The sequence below is a fragment of the Musca autumnalis genome, unplaced genomic scaffold, assembly GCF_047663935.1.
Source record: "Musca autumnalis isolate F117 unplaced genomic scaffold, ASM4766393v1 scaffold_3, whole genome shotgun sequence".
In the NCBI taxonomy this organism is placed as follows: Eukaryota; Metazoa; Arthropoda; class Insecta; order Diptera; family Muscidae; genus Musca; species Musca autumnalis.
Window position 1 is genome coordinate 263122914 of NW_027411866.1, and position 25465 is coordinate 263148378.

General features: G+C 35.6%; 1 protein-coding gene across 6 annotated transcripts in view; it reads left to right on the forward strand.

Moving 5' to 3' along the window:
* br (broad-complex core protein) overlaps positions 1-25465 on the forward strand; it is a 138558-nt gene that overhangs the window by 72072 nt on the left and 41021 nt on the right. For 2 of the 6 annotated variants that reach the window (XM_073978455.1, XM_073978461.1), the window contains exon 1: positions 18397-19191. The exons of the other annotated variants lie outside the window; for them this stretch is intronic. The gene's annotated coding sequence lies outside the window, so the exon portion shown is untranslated. Of the gene's footprint in view, positions 1-18396; positions 19192-25465 lie in introns of those variants that run through there. 6 annotated transcript variants of the gene reach the window in all.

The following is a 25465-nucleotide window of genomic DNA, read 5'->3' on the forward strand; positions in this document are numbered from 1 at the left end:
TTTCGGTTTTGTAACTCAAAACCGGTTAACCGGTTAACCGGTTTCGGTTTTGGACACCCTACTTCCAATGGTCATATCTCAGCCAATTTTGTTCCGGTCGACTTGCCGCATACTCTATACTAGCTGCATTTCAAAATAAGCCAATATACAAATATATTTTTTTTTATTTTTTGGTCTAACTTGTTTACTTCTTAAGCCCCGGTCTTCGGTTTTTAAAATTTCCAAAAACCGGTTACATAATTGGTAAATGTGTTAATAAAAATGCTTGTAGTTACATAAAATAACGATTTTGTTTTCGTATACTTATCTTATAAAATCGTTGTTATTTTACAATCAACCTCGAAGCATGGTAGAACAAACCAGGTAAAGTAAATACTACAACAAATACAACTCAACAACAACCACATAGAAATTTGATATAACTATATGGTCCCAAAATACCCAAAATCGTCCAAATATGCATATTGGAGCTACATTTATCAAAATTCCATATGATTTCAATGACAGACGGACATGATAAGATTGACATAGACATTAAAATATCGTCCTTGTAATGGTACACACACTTTCCTTTCACTTTTTACTCCTGATTTCTATGCGTTCATAGAAATACTGCTCTCTCTCTCTTCATAAAAGTCCAGTAAGTTTCCTCCTAGTTGATCGATATGAAATCTATAAAAGAACAATAGGACTTATGTGGACTTATGTCTTCATGATGATTTTTAGGTTATGGCCGAATCATGGGCGCTATGAACTTTATATTATATATTTAAATACTGGACTATATAGTAGACACCCTAGGCATATCCGCATTGCCATATGAAGATCCTATGACTTCCCCCGATGATGTAATTACAGCTTAAAGTACCCCAAATATGCAATTTTTACAAGGTCCGTCGTATATTTTCCATATTTTTTTGATATATATACACCATGACTATTTCAAAAACGATTTGTATCGAGCGTACAACATCTCCTTAATATATTAATGTCGAAAAACCCACAACAAAATATTTGTTTGTATCCGAAAATAACGAAAGTCTAGGTTAAACACGTAAAACCCGATTTTGAGCTATATCTCAAAAACAAGAGCTGATGGAGAAAAACCGGGACCGGATTTCAAAATAACTCGCCGATTTCATCTAGAAACAACTGCAACTTCGGTTGAAACAAAAGTCATGTTGACCAGTGTGATCAGTAGGATTTTTCATATAAGACCACAAGGACTTTTATAGTAGTAATGTTAACTTTTGTATTTGAAATTGTGCACTCTATTATTAGATGAATAAGAAGGTCAATCCGAAAGGGAAAATAGAAAGAGTATGTAGTAAAAGTATAGTTGGTGCCACCGTGGTGCAATGATATGCCATTCCCCGGCTAGGCAACATCAAATTTTTCACGGTGGCAAAACCCCTCAGTAATGTTGGTGACATTTTCTGAGTATTTCAGCCATGTAAAACTTCTTTACAAGTGGCGTCTTAAGACACGCCGCACAGTGGGGAAAATACCGATCTAGCTGCAGAAAATCAAAAAATGGAGTTCAAGGAAACTAGGAAAGGCTAGTACAGTATTAAACTAGAGTTCTGACTGTACTCAATGCCATATGTAATAATTAGAAATAGTTAGTCAGAACGGAAAACGTTACATTTAAAATTGATATTTTTTACAATGTTAACGATAATGAAATCTGTGATATATTATTGCGGAGTCGTTTGTATTTTTGATATAATGTAATGGTACTTAAATAAATTATATAGTTTTGTAACCCATAAGTTATTTTTATTTATATGTAAATAAATAAATGTAAGGTATATTTTTTTTAATTTCTCCAAATAAAAAAGGGTTTAGTATGGAAATTAGTCGAGTTTAGCTTTAATTTTTTCTTTAATTTTGTATATATGCTGTCTAGAAAAACTTCCTAAATTTTTACATGCGACTTCCTGCGACTTTTGGTTTTATAGCAATGTTTAGGAAATATGGAAATTCGGGAAGGAAGCTTTTTTATGATTTGGTTCAAAACAAACTCCGACTATGGGGCAAATTTTGATAAAAATGTCAAATAAAAGGAAAATACAAAATGAAAATTATGTACATTCAAATCAGATTTCAGCCATTTCGGTTAGATGATGCAGGTGAAATTTTAAAAATACCGAAAATCGGGCGGTTCCCTTTTTTTTGACCTGTACCAACAATTCTCTGTCGGAATATTTTTCACCCCTTACGAAGACGAAATGCCAAATTTTAGCCATTTCAGATGTCTTGAAGCTACTATTATTTACTACGATAATTTTTTTCCTTTATGTTATCGGAAAAAATAGTAAAAATTAATAGATTCTTGCAGTTCTGGAACAGACAATTTATCATAATTGTGGATAAACGTACAATAAAACATCGACTTTTATTTTCTGCACACTATATCTGCATTTTTCCCACTGTGCGCCGTTCGGACTCGGCGATAAACTGTAGGTCCCATATCATTGAGTTAATATGAATCGGGGTGCACTCATTGATATGAGAGAAGTCTCCCTTGTCCCGCCTGGGATGTTTGTGGAACAATTATCCTTATTATGTAGTGAAAGCATGGGGTAATATGATGATATCAACTTCTGTGTGCGTCCACACTACTTGGTGAAAATTCTCTGGCTTTTGTAATTATTATACCCTCAGCATTTATGCTAACGAGGGTATATACACTTTCATACGGGCAAAATGTGTGTCCAAACTTAGTTTAAGTTCGAAGATGGGTCAAAATTCGAAAATGTTCGGGAAATTTGTGCGCATACTTTGCACATCGTGAAATTTCTACCAAACTTAGGTGAGGTTCCAATATGGCTTCAATCGGTCCACTCCTTCGGGTACCTCCCACACAAAATTTCGGATAAGTTCAGTTTAGGACATGTTCTCGAATCGGTTTGATTTTTGTTGCAACAACTTGTATTCACTTCCCCCCATACGGCGGTACAAGTTTCATAAGGGGCAAGTCCATACTACCTGAGAAAATGGCCGGAAAGGTGCAAAAAGCCCCTATGACACCTTGTGTATTGGTTGGAGCGCAAGAAAACTCTTGACCGGATCTGTCGATTCGGTCCAAAATATACCTCTCACACAAAATTTTGGATAAGTTCACTTTAAGACCTGCTCTCGAATCACTTTGATGTTTGTTGAAGCGATTTACATTCGCTACCTATATTACGACCGTAAAAGTTGTTTCAGGGGCAAGTCCATATTTCTTGGGAAAACAGCCCGAAAGGTGTAAAAAATCCTTATGTCACCATATGTGGCGGTCGGAGAACACGATAACTCTCGAACTGTTCAACCGATTTGGTCCAACATTAGATCTTCGTCATATTATATCCAAACTTAGTTTCATGGGCAATACCGGTCCACAACTTTCGGTACTTCTCCCCAATATTTAAAAAATGTCACTAAAATGCTAGGACGATATCACATGAATGGGGCAACCAATTTGGTCCAAACTTTGAATCTCCTAATATGTTATACAAATTTAATTCAAATTCTAAAATGGCCCATATCGGTCCTCCCTAAGGGTACCTGCCCTACAAAAGTTAAACATTTCTGTCTTAGTGCATTTAATTCCTAATCCAAATTTTTGTCGGCAAGTTCAAATGTCCAAAAAGGACCACAAAATTTTGAGGAGACCTTAAATACATTCGATCTGTCCGGAGGTAAAAGTTTCGCTTAACATTGGCTGAGGGTATATATCTGTCGGCAAAGCCGACTGACACTTTTTTACTTGTTCATATGATCAATGTGTGAATGAATATCATTCATTGTGTTGCAAATAGTATGACAAAATAATGCTTTAGTATAGTATTAGAAACACACCATCCCACAGGTCTACTTAAGTATGAGCATTAATTACGCGCTAGTGTTCATCTGAATGTCACAACGAACAATGTATTAATATCCACCCCATTAATATAGCATTTTACAACCACCACGCCCCCTCGCTAGTTGTGTACGTTCTACAAAACACTATACCCCACTTCCTAAACCAAACAAATTCTAACATTATGTGAGCCTAAGTTCGTGTATACATACACTGCCGCTCACTTGAATAGAACCCCCCTGCAAAATTTTTTTCAACCTCAGTTTTTTCCGATTTATACAAGATATGAAGTTTTTTAGTTTTATTATATTTTGCTTCATGTGTTTGGAGTAAACTTAGTCATTCATTTGCATTCAAATCCAATTTGTATAAGAATTATGCAAGAAAAACCAAATAAAGTCAAAAATTGAAGTAAAAAATTTGGCTCATTTGAATAGAACCCCCCTTTAAAACTTGGGAATACAGAAAGATTGTATTAGAATATCGATGCATATTCACTCTATAATGAAAACGAAGACCTTTTAGTAATATTCAGTAAAAGTATATCGCTCTTGATTAAGGATACACCCGCATATTCAGCTTTTGCAAGGATTCTTTAAATAATCAGGTGTATTGCCTAACAAAGCTTGCTTTTTTCTTTCAACAACTTTATTTTTGGAAGCGTACTGTCTCCTTTAGTCGTATATTTTACGCATAAGTCATTCCCATACATTTTAGAGAATATTTACCACTGTAGAATATGACGGCCCCTCCAGGATATCCGCATTTCTTTTCAAAAATTCAAGTTTTGATGACTCGAAGTGTACTAATGTTTATAAAATCGTGATGAAATTGTCACTCTGGATATCCGAAAATGCTTCTCACTACTGGAAATGCCTGTTTTAGAACTCCTTTGTGAGTTGTCGTGCCCATTTAGGGTGAAAGAAATTGACGTCCAAGTCCTTCATAATTAGTAATGCGTTCCAGCACCATAAAAACACATTCATGGCTACAGAAACAATGTAGAAGATGGTCTTCCATTCAATAGACGCGAAAACAATAGTTATATAGTTATGCAGTTGTTTACTTAATGAGGGGAGTCCTTAATAATTATGAAGGACTTGCGCGTCAATTTCTTTCACCCTAAATGGGCACAACAATTCATGAAGGAGTTCTAAAACGGGCATTTCCAGTAGTGAGAAGCATTTTCGGATATCCAGAGTGGCAATTTCATCACGATTTTATAAACTTTAGTACACTTCGAGTCATCAAAACTTGAATTTTTGAAAAGAAATGCGGATATCCTGGAGGGGCCGTCATATTCTACAGTGGTAAATATTCTCTAAAATGTATGGGAATGACTTATGCGTAAAATATACGACTAAAGGAGACAGTACGCTTCCAAAAATAAAGTTGTTGAAAGAAAAAAGCAAGCTTTGTTAGGCAATACACCTGATTATTTAAAGAATCCTTGCAAAAGCAGAATATGCGGGTGTATCCTTAATCAAGAGCGATATACTTTTACTGAATATTACTAAAAGGTCTTCGTTTTCATTATAGAGTGAATATGCATCGATATTCTAACACTATCTTTCTGTATTCCCAAGTTTTAAAGGGGGGTTCTATTCAAATGAGCCAAATTTTTTACTTCAATTTTTGACTTTATTTGGTTTTTCTTGCATAATTCTTATACAAATTGGATTTGAATGCAAATGAATGACTAAGTTTACTCCAAACACATGAAGCAAAATATAATAAAACTTAAAAACTGCATATCTTGTATAATTCGGAATAAATGGAGGTTGAAAAAAATTTTGCAGGGGGGTTCTATTCAAGTGAGCGGCAGTGTATGTCTGTATGTACGTATGTGTATTTATCCATTTACATATCCATTCAGTTGATGGGTGAATGCGTTGGAGTTTTGTCGCTACAATCAGCTCTTACGCTGGCTAAGTACAAACATTTGCCTCCCAAACTTGTAATTTAACAAAACACTGTCGAATTCATTACTCTTTTTCGGCGTTTTCATTTCGCAGACTAAACACTCCCGCGCTATGAATACTACTACAACAACACTACAACTTTAGAGCACATCATTCATTCATACACACACATATGTATGTATGGATGTGCACATACACACATACATTCTAACTCACACCGGCTCATTCCGTGGGCGCTCGGTTAATACGGAAAAGAAGCTCATTTCAAGAACAACAACATAACAGAACTTGGGTTTTAATGCCTCATAGAAACGTCAACGGCAACCTTCGCAGCAACAACGGGCTTTTACATTTTTTGTTAAGTTGAGCTAACAAAAAAAAAACACGGCTGTGTAGAAAATTAGTTAACAAAAATTTGTTGTAACATTGTCATACGCAAATATTCTTTGCACACTTACACACACACACTCACTCATTCGGGCTCACATCTCTCATATATGAAATGAATATGTATAGCATCTTTTATAGGTACGAGTTCGAGTTATAATGTCAGAGTCAGTACACTGTGTATTTTTTAAATTGTACATATCCCGAGTGTAAGTACAACCCCGCACCTTCCACACATATGCACACATACACAAACACCGTCACATACACACATTATTTACATACCATTTGGTATAATTTGTACTTGAGCTGATGTGCGTGTGTGTGTTTTTCTACTGCCAAATTTAAGGAGATCTTGTGTACATGCAACCGATGTATGTAAATATATCTGTTTGTTAGTCTACATGTCAATATGTAGTAACAAGTATGTCCGTCAGTATGTAATTCGACATTAGTGGGCGGCGTTAGAAAATGTTTCGTAATTTTAATTTACATCTTACGAAATTCCACTAAAATCGTGTACATAGACAACTTTCATGCACAGATGTGTGTGCGTGTGTGTTTGTGCGTACACATGTATGTATGTGCATGACATTACAAGAACCCCATTTTTATGAACAGCATAAAAGTAACACTTTGTTACTTTAACCTGACCGCTCTCTTCTATGTTCACCGATTTCAAGTTAGCTAAAACTTTTTCTCAATCCATTCTTCTTTTTTCTTGAAAGGGTTCAAGTCCTCATCACAAACATACATACATACAATAATTCACACATGTACTTTCGCTAGAGATAATTATTGAAAGTCGCTCCGAACGGCCACAACGAAATAAGTTAGTTCGGATCGACATATTCCACGACCGCGTGGCCACAATTCCGATTCTTAGTCCAATCAAAATAGACTATGAAATGGCAAAACCGGGCAGTTATGCAGATGACAATGCATTATTATCATCGGCAACAAATTAAGATCTGACATCAAGTAAACTTAAAACTGAACTTTTTTTAAATGAAAGCAAATCAATCCACATGTCACACTGTGCAGCATTTTCAAGTGTAACCGTGTGCCAACAACGTCTATTGCGGATTTTGTAAAAGTACAGACCCAAATGACAAAAACTTTATTTGGGTTTTATGTTGTTAGATCGGGTTTGAATTTTATGGCTTTACATGATTCAAACCAAATCTAACAACATAAAACCAACTAAGATTTTTGTCATTTGGGTCTAAATGGCCAAATATTGACTTGTTTGAGCAAGTTTGACGTATCTCTAAAACCAATTCCAATCTTGATTTAACCTCTTCAGCAAACTCGCAGATTAGATCATGAACAAAATATATGGAGAGATAATCAACTCGAAAATCTTCATTTATTGCCTCAAAATGTAAAAATTCCAAAATTTGTATTTTGCACCATATCTCAAGAACTGTTAAGTTTTTCTTAGTGTTATCGTTTGGAAAGTATTTACTGGAATGTTATACACAACTCTTCATGAGATTCCATTGTTGTTAATTGTCTCTATTGCATTGTTTTAAGTCAACAATGCACAGTGGATCCACCCATTGGCCAAAAATAAAAAAATGTATGTCAAAATTTTGGTGCAACATCTGGCAACTCTGACAGCTATGAGATGGACCTTTTTAAAACTATATTAGTTTTTGTTTCATTCGATCGCGATCTTCTTAAGAATAGCTTCAAAAGTCGGAACATTTGACTAATATTTTTTGTTGTTAGTACAAGTAAATATATTCAAAATATTGCGAAACTAATACGTATAGCAAAATATTATGGTGGATTTTGAAGGAGGAGGTAAAAGCTTAATTTTCATTAAAAATAAATAGTGTTTTAGCGTGTTGTAGAATTCTAGTTAGCTATATTTTCTTAGTGTATTTTGAAATGCCAATTCGATCATATATGTACTTAAATTTGACCTAAGGTTTTAGTCATGATGCCCACCAGTGCCCACCTCGGGAATAATTTTCCAAAGTAGGTCATGGGTTTCAGATTATTCAGTATTAAAATCAGCTGCCATCTAGTGCCAACTATAAATGGTGGGTCGCTGACTAAAGCTGCCCAAGAGTAGGGTTTCTATGGTTATATTAGCGTATAACTCTGTTATCTGACCACGTACATTAACATAATTGGCATCAATGGCAAGATGAAGAAATCTTCTTCCAAATTTGTCTTACGTTGGCGGTACGTGCCTTCCAGGAAGAACGCTATAAGATCTATATTAAACATTTTACCAATTTTCAGACAAAAATTTTGATTTTTTTAATCCGCTAAATTGATTGGATTTTATGTTTTTTTGGAGATTGTTTTGTTTCCCCAATCTTATTTTTGCATCAAAAGATAACCGGGACCTTTTTTCATGTCATTTTGTATTAACAGCATACAACAATTCTAACCGTATGCCCCCTCCAGAGAGGAAAGGGGGAGAATGTTACGCTCGTTGTTTCTTAAAACACTCTTCGCAGCAGCACAAAGCTGTAACCGGCGCGTTGGCTTGATTTGTACACTCTAAATATTTTTGGCCAATTTCTCCATACACTGTGCATGTAGAGAAATCCCAAATACGAGAATACTGCCCGTGTGTATAGTGTTTGAAATACGTGTTGTAGAAGGTATTATAAAGACAAGATGAAATAATCATTTTTGAGGTTCAGAATATTCTGAAGAATTGCTGAACTCATCATTTGGAAAAGGCTACTTCGTTCAACAACCAATAGGAAAGCTGCTACTGATCATATAACATTTTTCCTAGTTGGGCTGTTTGACACATCTATATATATAAAAGAGCTTAGTGAGTGAGTGAGTGACTGAGTTACTGAGTGACTGAGTGACTGACATATCATCGCCCAGACGAAACCGCTGAAGCTAGAAAGCTGAAATTTTGACTGTGGGTTGCTGTCGGTGTGTAGGGGTGAGATAAGGCTGGGTTTTTGGATTTTCGACCTAGAAGGGTACGAAAAGTACTAAAAGGTACTAAATATGGTACCCTTTGTATTAGGCAAACGGGAAGAGCTAGAATTCTGAAATTTGGAATGAGAGTAACTGATGGAGAGTTAGAAAGAAGTACCAAAGGGTTTTTGGAAATTCGACCTATAAGTGTACGAAAAGTTACTAAATTTGGTACCAATTGTATATTTTGAGCGGATATAGCTACAATCTTCATATTTGGTATGGGAATCAAGGTTGGGAAGTGGTGTTGATATAGGGAAATGATTTTGGAAGTTCGTACTTATGTGTACGAGTAGTACTAAATGGTACTAAATTTGGTACAATTAGGATTTGGGCGAACGGATAGAGCTGAAAACCTGAAATTTGGAATTTAGATTACCATTGAAGTATACGATTGAGATATGGGGGTAGTTTTGGAAATTCGTACTTATGTGTACGTAAAGTACTAAATGGTACCAAATTTGGTACAATTTGGATTTAGATAGACATGAAAACCTGAAATTTGGAAATAAGATTACTGATGGAGTGAAGGATTGAGGTAGTTTTGGAGATTCTTACTTATGGATACGAAAAGTAGTAAACGGTACTAAATTTGGTAAAAATTGGATTTGGGTGAACGGATAGAGCTGAATCCTGAAATTTGGAAATTAATTACTTTTGGAGTGTAGGATTGAGATAATCTTGGAAATTCGTACTTATGGGTACGGAAAGTACTAAATGGTACTAAATTTGGTACAATTTGAACGGATGGAGCTGGAGTGCTGAAATTTGGAATTAAGATTACAGATGGATTGTATGATTGAGGAAGTTTTGGAAGTTCGTACTTATGGGTACGAAAAGTACTAAATTTGGTACATTCTGGATTTGGGGGAACGAATAGAGCTGGGATCCCGAAATTTGGAATTAAGATTACTGTTGGACTGTAGGATTGACTTAGTCTTGGAAATTCGTACTTATGGGTACGGAAAGTACTAAATGGTACTAAATTTGGTACAATTTAAATTTAGTACAATTTAAATTTAGGTGGACGGATAGAGCTGTAATCCTGAAATATGGAATTAAAATTACCTATGGAGTGTCGGATTGAGGTAGCTTCGGAAATTCGTACTTATGGGTACGGAAAGTACTAAATGGTACTAAGTTTGGTGCATTTTGGATTTGGGTGAACAGATAGAGCTGGAATCCTGAAATTTATAATTATGATTACTTATGGAGTGTAGGATTGTGGTAGTTTTGGAAATTCGTAGTTATGGGAACGATACTAAATGTGGTACAATTGGATTTTGGGGAACGAATAGAGCTGGAATCCTGAAATTTGGAATTAATATAACTGTTGGACTGTAGGATTGACTTAGTCTTGAAAATTCGTACTTATGGTTACGGAAAGTACTAAATGGTACTAAATTTCGTACAATTTAAACTTAGGTGGACGGATAGAGCTGGAATCCTGTAATTTGGAATTAAGATTACTTATGGAGTGTGGGATTGAGGTAGTTTCGGAAATTCGTACTTATAAGTACAGAAAGTACTAAATGGTACTAATTTTGGTACATTTTGGATTTGGGTGAACAGATAGAGCTGGAATCCTGAAATTTATAATTAAGATTACTTATGGAGTGTAGCATTGAGGTAGTTTTGGAAATTCGTACTTACGTTACGGAAAGTACTAAATGGTACTAAATTTGGTACAATTATATTTGGATGAACGAATAGAACTGGAATCCTGAAATTTCGAGTTAAGTTTACTATTGGAGTGTGGGATTGAGGAAGTTTTGGAATTCGTACTTATGGATACGAAAAGTACTAAATGCTACTAAATTTGGTACAATTTAGATTTGGGTGGACGGATAGAGGTGGAATCCTGAAATTCGCAATTACTGTTGGAGATAGTTATTTATATTCGTACTTTCATACGAAAAGTTTAAATGGTATTATGAATAGAGGTGGAAATCGGAAATTTGGTATTATAGACGCTGTTGGTGTGTAGGGTTAAGATATGGATGTGGTTGTGGATATACGTACAATAAGTGACACAGAATTTGGTCCAAATTGTTATTGTGTAAAAGCGTAGAGCTGAAATTGTGAAATCCGGTATTAGCATAGCAGTTGAAGTTTAGAGTGGAGATATAGGGGATGTTTTGGAAATTCGTACTAATCTATACGAAAAATACTTAATCGCGGTTGGGATATAGTTTTGGATAAAAGGAAGTAATTTTTGAAACTTATACATACTATAAGTATTAAATTTGGTACCAGTTTGGTGTTGTATGAAGGGATATACATAGATGGAATTGTTGTATGAGGGATTGTGTTGGTGTTTAGATACGGATTTTTTGAAATGCATACAAATTCTAAAATTAGGCTGAGGGCTGGATGATTTATTGTGAAATGCGAAATGCTATTAAATTTGACTTTGGGTTGGAAGATGGAATTATATCATTAGTGCGTGAAAAGTACAAAATTGCAATAAATTTTGTATTGGGCTAAGGAATAGAAGTGAAATTCTGATATATTATTGATTTGTCAGGTTCATTGCTAGAGGTGGTCGTACAATAAGTGTACTAGAAGTATTAAATAATACTAAATATTGAAGCACTGGTATTGGGTGAATCGATAAATGAAATTTGTTATGAGGATCACTGTTGAGATTGGATCAGAATATTTATTTAAATCCGCCTTTAAATGTATGAAAGGTTTCTAGATGTAATACCACTGACATTGGGTGAACAAGTAGAGCTAAAACTGTAACGTTTGAGCTAAGGCCCTGGATTTTAAAATTTGTACTGAATAATGTGCTATTGTTTCTAGGTTAACACGAATTCGGTTTCTAAATAATGTACTGAAGGTTTTTACATCCTGAGAAAAAGGCCTAAAATAAAATGTCTCAACAATTAACTGTTATATAGGGTAACATCCTCTGAATAATGGTATTCTACATTTTTATATCACAAATTCCAAAATTGGGTTGGAAAATGTGGATAAAATTTTCAAATACCCATAAAACATGGACTGAAATTTAAAATGTAGGCCGCTGTTGAAGTTTGGAGGAGTTTTTTTTTTTTAAATTCAAACAAAACGTGTACGAGAAGTACTTGTAGGAAATTAAATATCAATTCAAATAGGTATTAGTACATCAAAATTTTCAGTGTTCTCCATACTAAATATTGTTTATTTGTATATTATTTCTTTTCCGCATACGAAGTAGCGGGTATTTTGCTAGTAAGTTCTATTCAATTAGGACTGCAATGTTGCTAAAGACTGCAAAGTAAAATTCCTATTCGTTTTTGAGATAAAAGGTAGATTGGGCAATAAAACCCAAATGCGACAAACAAAAAATAAAACCGAAATAATGTTCGTAGACCTGTTCTGCGTCGATCTGGCCTATAGATTTTGGCGATGAGGAAAAAAATCAAGGTTTTATTATAATGTGAAGCAAAACATGATAATGAAGGTGGAAAACTTTACCTTTACAACAATGTAGCTTTGGCTATTGGCCATCCAAAAGCAAAGCATGCCTAGTAGAAAAACTCAACTTTGCAATAATCAAAGTAGGTTGACATAGGTGGTCAAACGACGGATACCTCGCAATAGTCGTTAATACATCCCATTTTTCATTTTTTACCCATAATATTCCAAACATTCTGAGCTTTAAAATTGATCCCAATTGCGTTACTAAAAGTGATAAAATACTAGACATATAGAAAAATATCAGATATCTAAACTTCCAAATTGTGGAATTTTATGTATTTCGAATACGGATATCTCTTATTCTGTTGGACATATTCTACTTGATAGTGAGGCTAAACCATCTGAGCTTTAAAATTATACCAAATGTGTTGAGTTATTGCAAAATGCGTCAATTTTAATATTTTGAAGTAATTATTTTAATGGCAAATATCCCTGTTTTTCTTCTTCAGCATTCAATCTGTATCAGGTAGATTGTTGACAGTAGTCAAATATAAAATTATTCATTATTTTGTTTCAGTTAGCCCTAAGTCATTTGGTATAAAAGCCAGGATGGGTGAAAACATTAGTATCCCATAGTCTGCTCCGCCCCGACAATAGCCTTCGCTCACTTATTTTGATTTGAATTTTATTCACGAATATTAAAGGTTTGGTTGGGTATATTTCAACAAAGTGACCTATAATAATGAAAATATTCTGAGCTTTAATTTGGTATCCCCATTTCGAATTTTGGAATTTAATTTTGGTTCAGTTAGCCCTATTTGATATAAAAGCCAGGGTGGCTGATAACTTTCGTATCTCCATAAAATAAATGTGTGGTGTATCACATAGTCGGCCCGTCGCGACTATAGCCTTTGCTCACTTGTTATAGTACAAATAAGTACTTTCAGAAAATGTCTTCTGAAAGATGTTAGCATTTTCAGTGTTGCACAGTGTTATTTACGAACAAAACAAATATCACTCCAACATCATTGTACATAAACATTTTTCATAACCATGGATCAGTCTTGCCGATTTATCGGCATTTTGACGATTTTTGGCCCAAAATTGAAAAACGACGATTTGACGATTTTATGCCCTGAAATGACTTGACTGAATTATTTTTCACGTAATCCAAAATTGCATGAAATAAACAGGATAACTATATTTTAACCAAGAAAAAGAATTTTTCAAACTCGATTTTATGATCTTTTTAAATGTTCTTAGCAATTTCCAGCCAGATGGGCTATATTTAGGTACATATCTGGAATACACGGAGTTTGTGCTTTTTTGTCTCACATTCGAATTATAAACAATTTTCGTTTAGGATTGTTAATGGATGTAGGAGTCCAGCTTTCTGCGCTCTTTAAGATGGCAGTTAGATCAAAGATGTCATATAAAACGGGCAGTACATTTACTTTGCTGAATTGTTGCAAACTCCATAACCATAGGGAAAACTCTTACCTGTTGAAAGCTTTTTATGGAAGTATTTGGGTGAGATTTAGTTAGCTTTACTGATGTATGTTGTATATCTTATGTAGTCATTATTATTATTTTAAGCGAAAAGTTCTCATTAAGCGGTAACCAAACCCAATTTCGGACTATGTTGACGATTTTTGACAATTTTCCACATTTTATTAACGATTTTACGATATTTTTGACGATTTTCTGGATACAAAACACTGCCCTGGATACAAAATACGAAAGCAAGAGAAGAAGAAAATTCAAGAAATCAAATAAATAATAAGAATGAACTAAACTGATTTTCACCACTAAGCCAAATATCTCCATAAATAATAAAATATTCATGTAGAACCAGATTAGAAAAATCATATGGACATTTGACATCCAGCTGTGGGGTTGTGAAAATAAACAAAAAACAAGCTCCAAATAATCCTACATTCTATTGTAAATGCGTCCTGCTATATATCCAATTCCGATCTACGTAGAGATCTTAGCATAAGATCAGTACCATATGAAATTCAACATCACGCAGTAACATATGCTTTATATGTACATATACACCCAACAGAAGAATTAGAATAACCCTTGCCTTGGATTTGATAGGCTAAGCGCGGTATACTTTAGAGTGTAATTGATGGATTACTTACTTGCCACGACTGCAGCCACTTTATTTCAAGATGTAAATAAAATGATGTTACTTGATAAGTTGTAAACTTAGTTGTAAAAAATTACTAACTAAAAAATTATCATGAGCTTTCTCGAAGTTTAAGAATTTCTATGTTGAAATTCAATTCATATGCACTTTGTAAAAATGATAATGTATAATCGGCTGTATTTTAAAATGTAAAAAGACCTTGAATGCCCAAGAGTTGTGAACGAAGTGAACGATGATAACATGGCCCCCATAAGACATGCCAGTTTTTTCATACAGGTCAATAATTTTAAAAATACAAAGAAATCAGAATAAGATATTTTGAAAAATTTAAAAAAATAATATTTAAACTGTGTAATATTTATGGCACCTAATTACATGTTTACATTAGAGCTTTTTGCCGGGTTAACTTGCATTACGAGGATTTATTTGATGTACATATATGCAATGGCAATGGGTTTACATTAATACAATAAGCAAGCGTACTATAACAATACTCAATATAAGAAATACATTTGCAACTACATATGTATCCTTTGTGGCTATAATTCTGGGTTATGGCAAGATCTCATCAGTTTTAGACAATTTGCTTTTCAATTGGCACCGATCCGTAATTTAGTCTACTACTTATATTTCCCCGAATCATCCACTTTAGTCCAGAGGAAAGGAAAATGTCATAGTGACATACCAACGAGCAACAGATAACGATGATGGAAAATAAGTCGGTTATTATGATGATGATGATGATGATGATGATGCCAGTAACGACAATGATTGCGTTTGACTATATTATGGCTATCACTGTGTAAGAGTTTGTATAAGTTGCAAGACAAATGACCTTCATAATATGATGTGTGGTAAATTCAACCAGACACATATCCTCAAACATACATACCTACGTATAGTAGTAAAGCTGCCCACACTAAGGACCAGACGACAGCAACAACAACAAAACAAAGAAAAACTATTGTTATGGGTCGGAACATCTGGATGTCCTTCCACTTTGCTCTTTGGCACTGTTCGTCCATTGTGTCAGGTGCCCAATCCTTAAGTTGAGAAATTCTCCCGCTTTTCCTCAACATACAGGCATTTTTCCCTATTTCTTTCGAAAGGTCCCGTTGTCTTGTGATGCTGCTTTCGACTTGTTGTTTCTTTTCTATTTCGAGTACTCACAAATGAGCTGCACCAATACTTGGGGAGAGTGAATTTTCCGTTAGGACTTTTTCTTATTGTTTGTTTTTCTTCATTGCCTTGTTTTGTGTTCGCTTCGCTTTGACAGAGAGCTTTGTTGTCTCTTGGCAGGATAAGAGTGCACATGGGAAGGCAACATTTTGCCGGCATCACCACAGCATGAAAATATAAGAAATTGTGCCAAATGGAAAAAAATGAAAATGGAAAAATAAGGAAAGCATGCGGCCACGTTGTTCGATTTTGCCGAGAAGCTGACAGTGAATGTTGTTTGTGTGTGCGATTTTCTTACTTCGTCCTTTGTGTTGCTTCCCGTATACAATTGTATGTCCTTCTGGTACACAATCAAGACGTAGAGCAATGTAAAGGAAAAACTCGCATAAGAAGGAGCGACAAAAGGAAAAACACTTATCCGTGATGGTCGACCAAGACAGAGAGGGCGGGTTGGAGTGGCGGTGTAATAAAAACATTTGCTGTTATGTTCCATTTGGCTCTGTTATTTTGCTCTTGACTCTACTGGTGGGTTGTTTGCTTGATGGTTATGGCGACGATAATGGTGATTGCAATGGCTTTGATGGCGTTGAAAATAAAGATTGCGTGAAGCAGATTTTGTTCTGCTCCATTCTCTGTAAACAGACTCCTCTGTTTGGCTATTCATCTGGTATGTTAGTCTATCGTCTATCTAATGGTCGTCTTTGGCGTCTCCATGCACACACTGTTGATTTGTGTTTGTGTTTCTCTTTGGTATTTCACTTTTGGCAGACTGTTGCTTGTGTGTGATGGCGAATGGCCTTGGTTTGTGTGTGGCGATAGTCGTTAAGATGGTCATTAGCAGGGACTCCCTTTACAGGACTCCATGTCATTAGGGGCCATTGGCAGTGTTAGTGTTCATAACACTTTCCCCGGCCACGCGAAACTACGAAAGTTTTAGTCTCTCTGCTCTCGTATTTACTTGGCTGCTGTAATGTCTAACCAGTCTAGCCAGTCAACTCAATAATGTCAATCTAAGCAATTGGCCGCAGGAACCTTTATAAGTTAGTTTCTACTGGGACGTCGCCGGTGTTTGTTCGTTTCGTAATCTCATAAAAATGTCAGACAAAAGTGCGTCGGAATTTCCTTAAGGATTTGGCATTTTGTTGGGGTAAAAAATCACCAACAAAATTACCATGTTAATCGCGACATAATTCGCAATCGATACTTGTGGCAGTTGTCATCACCGTCAGCATCATAAGTACAATTGACAACCTAATAGGAGTAACAACTGCAACAATATGGGAATTATAGTATGTGAAAACACAATGACACACTGTCCTTTGTGATGTCAGTTTTGAAAATGATTTTCGTATATCCCCCATGTATTGGATTGAGGTACATACGTACGTGCGTGCGTGTGTGTATCATTAGCATCAACAACTTCACACATAGAGATTCATTTAAGCACATACTCCTCCCGCCCGACTCGGCCCGGCCTAACCCACATAAACTCTACTAATAGAGGAAGACAGCAAGAGAGTGAGTAAGGCAAAGTGAGTACAATATCGCGCTCTCTCATTTCAACCTATTAAAAATAAAAAATAACGCCAAAATAAAACCGACATAAAAATAAAATTAAAATTAAAAAAGTGCTTCATGAAAAAGGGAGAATTATTATCCTTTTTTCGGTTGGTTATTTTGTTTTATGTTCGTGTTTTTCGCCGCAACTCACACACACACGCACGCACACATTCACTCCCACTAGCGCACTTACAGCGTACATGAAATAGGAAAACTTTCCCCTTTTTGCCTTTTTGTGTGATGTTGCACACAACACGTCGGCACAACAGTGCCAGTGCACTGGTTTGGGCGAGAGCTTTTCGCCTCGTCTCGTTTCGCAAAGGGGATGTTTGCCCGATTGGGGTTGTTTGTTGTTATTTTCGTGACTGTTTTTTAATAGACAGAGGAACTTTTTTGCCGCTGCCTTTGCTCTACGGTGTTTTTTTCTACAATTCACAACAACATCGGCATCGCATCCCATCACTGCTGAACTGAGAGTTTAAGGGAGGCTGTGGTGGCTCAGATAACTGCTGCTGATGTTAATGGGTGGTCGTGGTGGTGGGTGGCTATTTGGCTGCTGCTAGTTTTGAATGGTTTTGGTTAAAGCGTTATTACTTTTTTAATGGTTGATGATGTTTCGCGACTGAGATGCTGGCCGTTGTCGTCTCCGCCGACGTCGTCGTGTAATAGAAACAAATTTAAAATTACCAGAAAAATAAACTACACGGCTTTTGATTAGAATAAAACACTTTCAGTTGGCACCGTAGTAAGTCACAGACAGTTCCGAGTTCCGTGCTTTACTTTTACTTGCACCGTACGACAGCGACCACTAACTGGAGTAATACACCAAGAACTTCCCCATGCCAGAAGGACTTCAACGAAAGGAGTGCTGATAGTCGTCCAACATCTATATTGTCGTTGGTCGTTGGCAATGATCTACCACCAACATTCATTCGATGTAGTGTTTACGTTTAACGCGAGAGAACAAGAGAAAAGAGTAAAATAACGGTGTTTCTAGTCTCACCTTGGCCACCTATCTCACTCCCCAACATCGAGTTTACAATGCAACATAGTCTGTGAATGTGTGTGTGTGTACAATTGTTTGTGTTTGACTTTCCTCTGCTGCCAATTCCTGCTACCAACATCCTTCTGTTTGTTGTTAACTGACTGTGCTGTGCTATGTGTCATGTTGTTGTGTTGTTTAGTCACTCAGTCGCAAGTTTAGTCCTTAGTCCCATGTCCTGCAGTTCGGTTCACTTTAAACAAAAAAGTTAAAAACGGCTTTTTCTAGACAACCTTAGTTCATGTTTGCTACTGGTAAAGTGCGCGCGATTTCACGGACAAGACTAGAAGAAAAAGATAATTAACATAGAAGCAATCCATTTAATAGTAATAACGATAACAATAATATTAATAATAATAGTGAAAAAATAAATCTAAGTCAAACCACAACATTACCACGTTAAAAAAAACAAACAACAAATACAACAACAACAGCAAAACTATAACTGTAGTGCCGGAATAATGAAATGTGCAATATACACTTCTAATCGTTCTTTTTAATTTATAATCTTAAAGTTTTAAGTTGTTGTTAAATCTTCGTTTATTCAATTCAAACCAAACTAAATAACCTTCTTCTAAACCATTAAAAGAAAATAAAGGAAACACTCAGAAACCAAACTCCGACATTGTATGCAGTTCCAATCAAGAATGTGCTTGTGTGAATAATTGTATATAATTAAGTGATCTAAAGTCTCCATATGGCCAGAATGTTGGCGAACATAAATTTGGTAAGTAAATAGTTTTTTTAGTTATCAGGATAAAAACAGTTTTGTTCCCCCCAAATTTGGATTTGAATATACAAAAAAAAAAATACCACCCAAGTGTCATGTGCGGAATATTGTCCTGATCACGAAAACGCGTTTTTAGTTCGATTCGGTGAACAAAAAGTTTCCGCACCGATTGCGATTACTAAAGCCCTTTTGATATTTTTTCTATTTATTAAAAATCTAAATTTGCTTTGTTTGAATAAATATTTATAGAAAACAAATACGATTCTCACAGACAAAGTCATTAAAATCAGTCTGTAACTTTCGCGGATTAGTTGCAAATAACCACATATTCTCTTGTCCGATAGGTAAAATAAATATAAAAATAAAAATCGCGAGTTTATAAAGAACAAGTAAAAAAGTATCAGTCGGCTTTGCCGACAGAGATATACCCTCAGCCTATGTGAATTGGAACTTTCATCCATTATGGAAACCCATATGAGGGTTTTTTACACCTTTCGGACTGTTTTCTCAAGAAGTATGGACTTGCCCCTGAAAAAAATTTTACTGTCGTAATTGAGGCAACCAATGCAACTTGCTCCAACAAAAATCAAGTTGATCCAAGAGTAGGTCTTAAAGTGAACTTATCCAAAATTTTGTGTGGGAGGTACCCGAAGGAATGAGCAAATATAGTCCATATTCAAACCTGATCTATATCTGGTAGATATATTAGGATGTGTAAAGTATGGACCAAATCGGTCTGTCCCTTCAAGATTTATCGTGCGCACAATTTTTCGCAACATTTTTGAACTTTTGTGGTGGAGGTACCTGAAGGAGTGAACCGATATGGCTTATCTTCGAACTTAAACTAAGTTTGGACAAAATATTATGCAGGCTAAATTTTGGATCGAATCGGCAGATTCGTTCGAGAGTAATCTTGCGCTCCAACCACTACACACGGTGTCATAGGGGTTTTTTAACCTTTTAGGCTATTTTCTCGGGAATTAGGGTTTTGCCCCTGATGAAACTTGTATCGGGAGCAGGTCCTAAACTGAACTTTTCCGAAATTTTGTGTGGGAGTTACCCGAAGGCGTGGACCAATTGAGTCCATATTGGAACCTCATCTAAGTTTGGTAGACATTTCACTATGTGCAAACTTTGGACCGAATCGGTTACTCCCTTCAAGAGTTATCGTGCGCACAAATTTTCCGAACATTTTCGAACTTTTGTGGGGGAGGTAACGGAAGGAGTGGACCAATATAAACTATCTTCGAACTTAATCTATGTTTGGACAAAATATTGCGAAAGCCAAATTTTGGACCAAATCGGTTCATACGTTCGAGAGTTATCGTGCGCACCAGCCAGCCAGACAGATAGACGGACGGACATTGCTAAATCGACTCCAAATTGTCTGAAACACATTTCGTCCAAACATACTTGGGGTCTAAAACCATTATTTCGATGAGGCACATTTTGCCCGTATGAAAGTGTATATACCCTCGTTAGCATAAATGCTGAGGGTAAAAACAAAAAATTGCAAATTTGTCAAAGGTGCATTAAATGCTCTGAAATATCTCGATTTGATAACAAATTGGTTTAGATTAAATTTGTTAATAAGTTATTACGAAAAGCGTATATGTCATTATAACAAATAAAATTAAATTATGCGTTACTCAACTTCAATGCATTTGGTGCGGAAACTTTTTTTCGCGATAGAGAAAAAATTACACTGTATTTCATAATAGTTTTTCATGCTCTACATGGCTATGCGGTGGTATTTTTGATATTTGCAAAAATTGCAAAAAAGTTATAACCCTAATATACATATGTATATCAAATATCTTTATATTAACCGTTCAGGATATATGAAAAAAAAATCGCATTCAAAATAAAAAATTGGATGAATATGGCGAAACAAAATAATAAGGTTTGTATTATCAACGATAATAGGGACAATGTTGTGGCTGGAGTGGACCTGGACATATCGCTTGTTCACTCACAAAGTCACACATTTCAAAATATTCATTTTTGATAAAAACGCGTTTTAATTTGGCGATTAAAATTTTACTTCCAGGTATCAGTGCTAAATTTCAAGCATGATTTGAAGTGTTTAGTGCTTCATAAACACAATCAACTTATTTGTTAAATTATGCCAAACTCGTATTAAATAAGGTGTAACTCGTTGAGTTTTAGAGATATCACCATGAAAATGTAACACAAGATAAAGTAAAAGTCGTAGAAAAAATAGAAATTGCTAACTCAGAAAACGTTTAAGTAATAGGACTTTTATTAAAAAAAAATCCGTTTCGAACGGATTCGTAGTCATCGGACTACGTTATCGTTAAAAGATAGTTCATTTTGCAAAACTCTAAATACCATACATTCCTTTCTTTATGAGAGAAATCCTGTACCGCTGAAAATTTAAATGTATTTCCCATTTAGTTAGTTAGTTAGTTAGTTAGTTAGTTAGTTAGTTAGTTAGTTAGTTAGTTAGTTAGTTAGTTAGTTAGTTAGTTAGTTAGTTAGTTAGTTAGTTAGTTAGTTAGTTAGTTAGTTAGTTAGTTAGTTAGTTAGTTAGTTAGTTAGTTAGTTAGTTTAGTCATATTGGAAATCCCCATTTTATATGATTGAGTTCGAAATGTATCGGTTATACAAGTTTCTGTAAGTACACTGTACGGATATTTGCCAGCATCAAATTTAATTGTGAAACAAGTGATCCAAGGCTATAGTCAGGTCGACTATGTGATGCCCTACACCACTACACCAGTGCATAAGCGTTTGACTGGTAAAATTCAAAATATTAAAATTGGGATACAAGCGCCTTTGTTTTGAATGTCTTCATTAATACAGGTCAATTTTGTTGAAAGGCATTTAAGTGCGTGCATCGTCACTACAACTCAAATAATAAAATGAAAAAATCAATAGGCTTCTTTCTCTGTGAGACCCCCTCAACCCCCAAAATTTCGTGATGATCCGATCAAAATTCCGACCTGTAGTGTGATTGCACAAAAATGTGCCTCATCGAAATAATGGTTTTAGACCCCATGTATGTTTGGACGAAATACGTTTCAGAAAATTTGGAGTTGATTTAGCCATGTCCGTCTGTCTTTCTGTCTGTCTGGCTGGCTGGAGCGCACGATAACTCTCGAACGGATCAACCGATTCGGTCCAAAATTTGGGTTTTGTAATATTTTGCCCAAACTTAGTTTTAGTTCGAAGATGGGTTATATCGGTCCACTCCTTCCGGTACCTCCCCCACAAAAGTTCGCAAATGTTCGGAAAATTTTTGCGCATGATAAATCTTGAAGGAAGTGACCGATTTTGTCCATATTTTACACATCCTAATATATCTACTAGATATATTTCAGGTTCGAATATGGACTATATTTGTGCACTCCTTCGACTACCTCCGACACAAAACTTCGGATAAGTTCACTTTAAGACCTGCAATCGATTTTTGTTGAAGCAACTTGCATTCGCGGCCTCCATTACGACGGTAAAAGTTTTTTTCAGGGGCAAATCCATACTTCTTGTGAAACAGCCCGAAAGGTGTAAAAACCCACAATGGCACCACATGTAGCGGCTGGAGAGACCGAACTCATCAACCGATTTAGTCCATATTTTAGTCTTCGTCATATTTTGTCCAAATTTAGTTTCAGTTCGGAGATAGGAAATACCGGTCCGCAACTACCGGTACTTCCGCCCAATATTAAACAAAAATTCACTAAAATGCTATGCACTATATGTCTTGAAAGAGCTGAGGGTATATCTCTGTCGGCAAAGCCGACTGATACTTTTTTACTTGTTTTACTTCGTTTTCTTTAGGATTAGAGAGAACTTTGGCCGTAAATGTTTGTTTGTATTTTTCTTTTCACTTTTAAAGTTATGTATATGCGAATTATATACATGTAAATCCACAATCGCAACTGGTTTTCTATAATAATTGTTCCACAAACATCCCAGAAGCGACAAGGAAGACTTCTCTCATATCAATGAGTGCACCCCGTAAATATTAACTCAATGATATGGGACCTAGAGTTTACCGCCGGGTCCGAACGGCGTAAGTCAACACTTGTAGAAAACGTTTACATGGCTGAAATACTCAGAAAATGTCGCCACCACCGGTGGCACCCGGAACTGGTTTTATGTGCTTGACAATATTGTTGCTCTAACAAAAGATAAACATATTTTTTCTGTGTGTGTACGTGGTACAAATTGCTCAATACCTCCACAAGTCGACTTATGTAGTTCGGTTTGAAAAAAAAAACAGCAAAGGCTACAGTCAGACCAAATGGATCAAAATTCCATTAAGGTAGATACCAAAGTTATTCTCCAATCGCAATGTACATCGATAGCTTTACGCTTTTTGCTATACGTAATTAAGGGATTAACCGAATTTATCATCAGTTTGCATATGGTAATTTTACTTCCAAGCACAGATAAAGTTTGAATATGGACTAAATCAATATACTCCTTCGTGTACCTCCCACACAAAATGTTTAAAAAAATAAAGTATGACAAACAGCTCTTCTCGGATCGTTTTTTAAAATTTTGCAACAGGTTATTCTTGCGGGCTTGTTACGACGGCACAATTTTTTCGGGGGTAAGTTCATACTTCCTGAGATAATGGTCCAAGAGCTCCAAAAAGCCTACCGGCACCAACTAAACTGGGTAGTACGTAAGATAACCCTCGAAGACAGAAACCGATTTGATCGAAACGTTTTACATCGTATTATTTCCTACAGACTCGGATTATGTTCGAATATTGACTAGATCGGACCACTCTTTGGAGTACCTCCCATACAAAGTTTGTAAAGAGTTCAGTTTAAAGACTCGTAAGGGATCATTTTTAAAATTTGCGCAACATGTTGTGTGTACGAGCCTAGTTACAACGGTACAATTATGTCGGGGGCAAGTCTACACTTCCTCAGCAATTGACCCAAAAAGTTAAAAATCCTGTTTACTTATTTTCCTTAGGTCCGAGGCTAAAGGCTTGGGTACCTAAGCTGCCTCACCTGGTTGCCTGCTTTCCTGCTTCATTTCTGACATAATAAAAATAAAAGAATAAAGAAGACTGAGCAAATTTCGAACTGGGTTGCCCTTTTCTCTTTTATTCTTTTATCAGAAGCAAGCAAGCACCTTAAGGCCTGCGTACATAAGCTGCCTTGCCTGCTTACCTTGCTTACTTCTGATAAAAGAATAAAAAAAGGGCAACCCAGCTCGGAATTTGCTCAGCCTTCTTTATTCTTTTATTTTTATTATGTCAGAAATGAAGCAGGAAAGCAAGGCAGCCAGGCAAGGCAGCTTATGTACGCAGGCCTTTATGTACCTAGGCCTTAAGGGTATAACTCTGTCGGCAGAGCTGACTGATATTCAAAATATTTTCATAATTATTAGGATTCCCCAAATTTGTGACGGTTAGATAAAAATTGTGAGCTACATGCAACGTGAACTAGCGTTTTAAAATTTCGTAACACGTTATTTAATAATGAAAAATGTAATGCCAGCATAATATAAACATAAATATTCTAAGCAGTCACTAGTTTTATTCGTCGCCACACTTTTGCTAGATATACAACCATAAAAACTAACCAATAGTGTCTATATTCAAACCATTATTGCCCATAGAAGTAGTAGTAACTTTTTTGTAGTATTTGGAACCGTTTTGGTAAGCTAGGTACAGTGTTTTAAATAAAATAAAAAATATATACATATTTTACACTTAAATTATTTAAGGGTTTATAAGGGTAACCATATCGGACATCTGAAAGGAAAAAACTTGAACCACTTTCGTTTTTTTAATATTGCATACTTTTCTGACAAATGCCCGCCTACGAAACACTATTTTTAAAAGCAGTTTGCAGTGCCCTCTGTACTTCGAAAACAAATAAAGCGATCAGAATACATACTTATAGTATTTATGTGGGATCATTAAGAACCTAATAATCTTGTCTTTAAGCAAAACGGAATCAAAAAGTTTGCATCCAATGGTGAACTGTCAATGTCAAAAAATGTCAAGAAATTAATAAAAAGTCTCTCGCTTAAGGACATGATTTGTGTATGTGTGCATAATAATACCACAAAAACGGATGATGTTATTTCAAAAATGTCATTTCGCGAAAAATGCGTTTAAAGTTTTTTGCATTTTCTATATATTTTCTATGAACTTACAGGGACGAATTAATAGTACAAATAATACAAGAATACCGTAAAAAAACTTCCAACAAAGAACTATTCCCCAAGTTTTTGAAGACCTGAGACCCAAAATTAATGCGAATTGCAACCCCTTAATTCT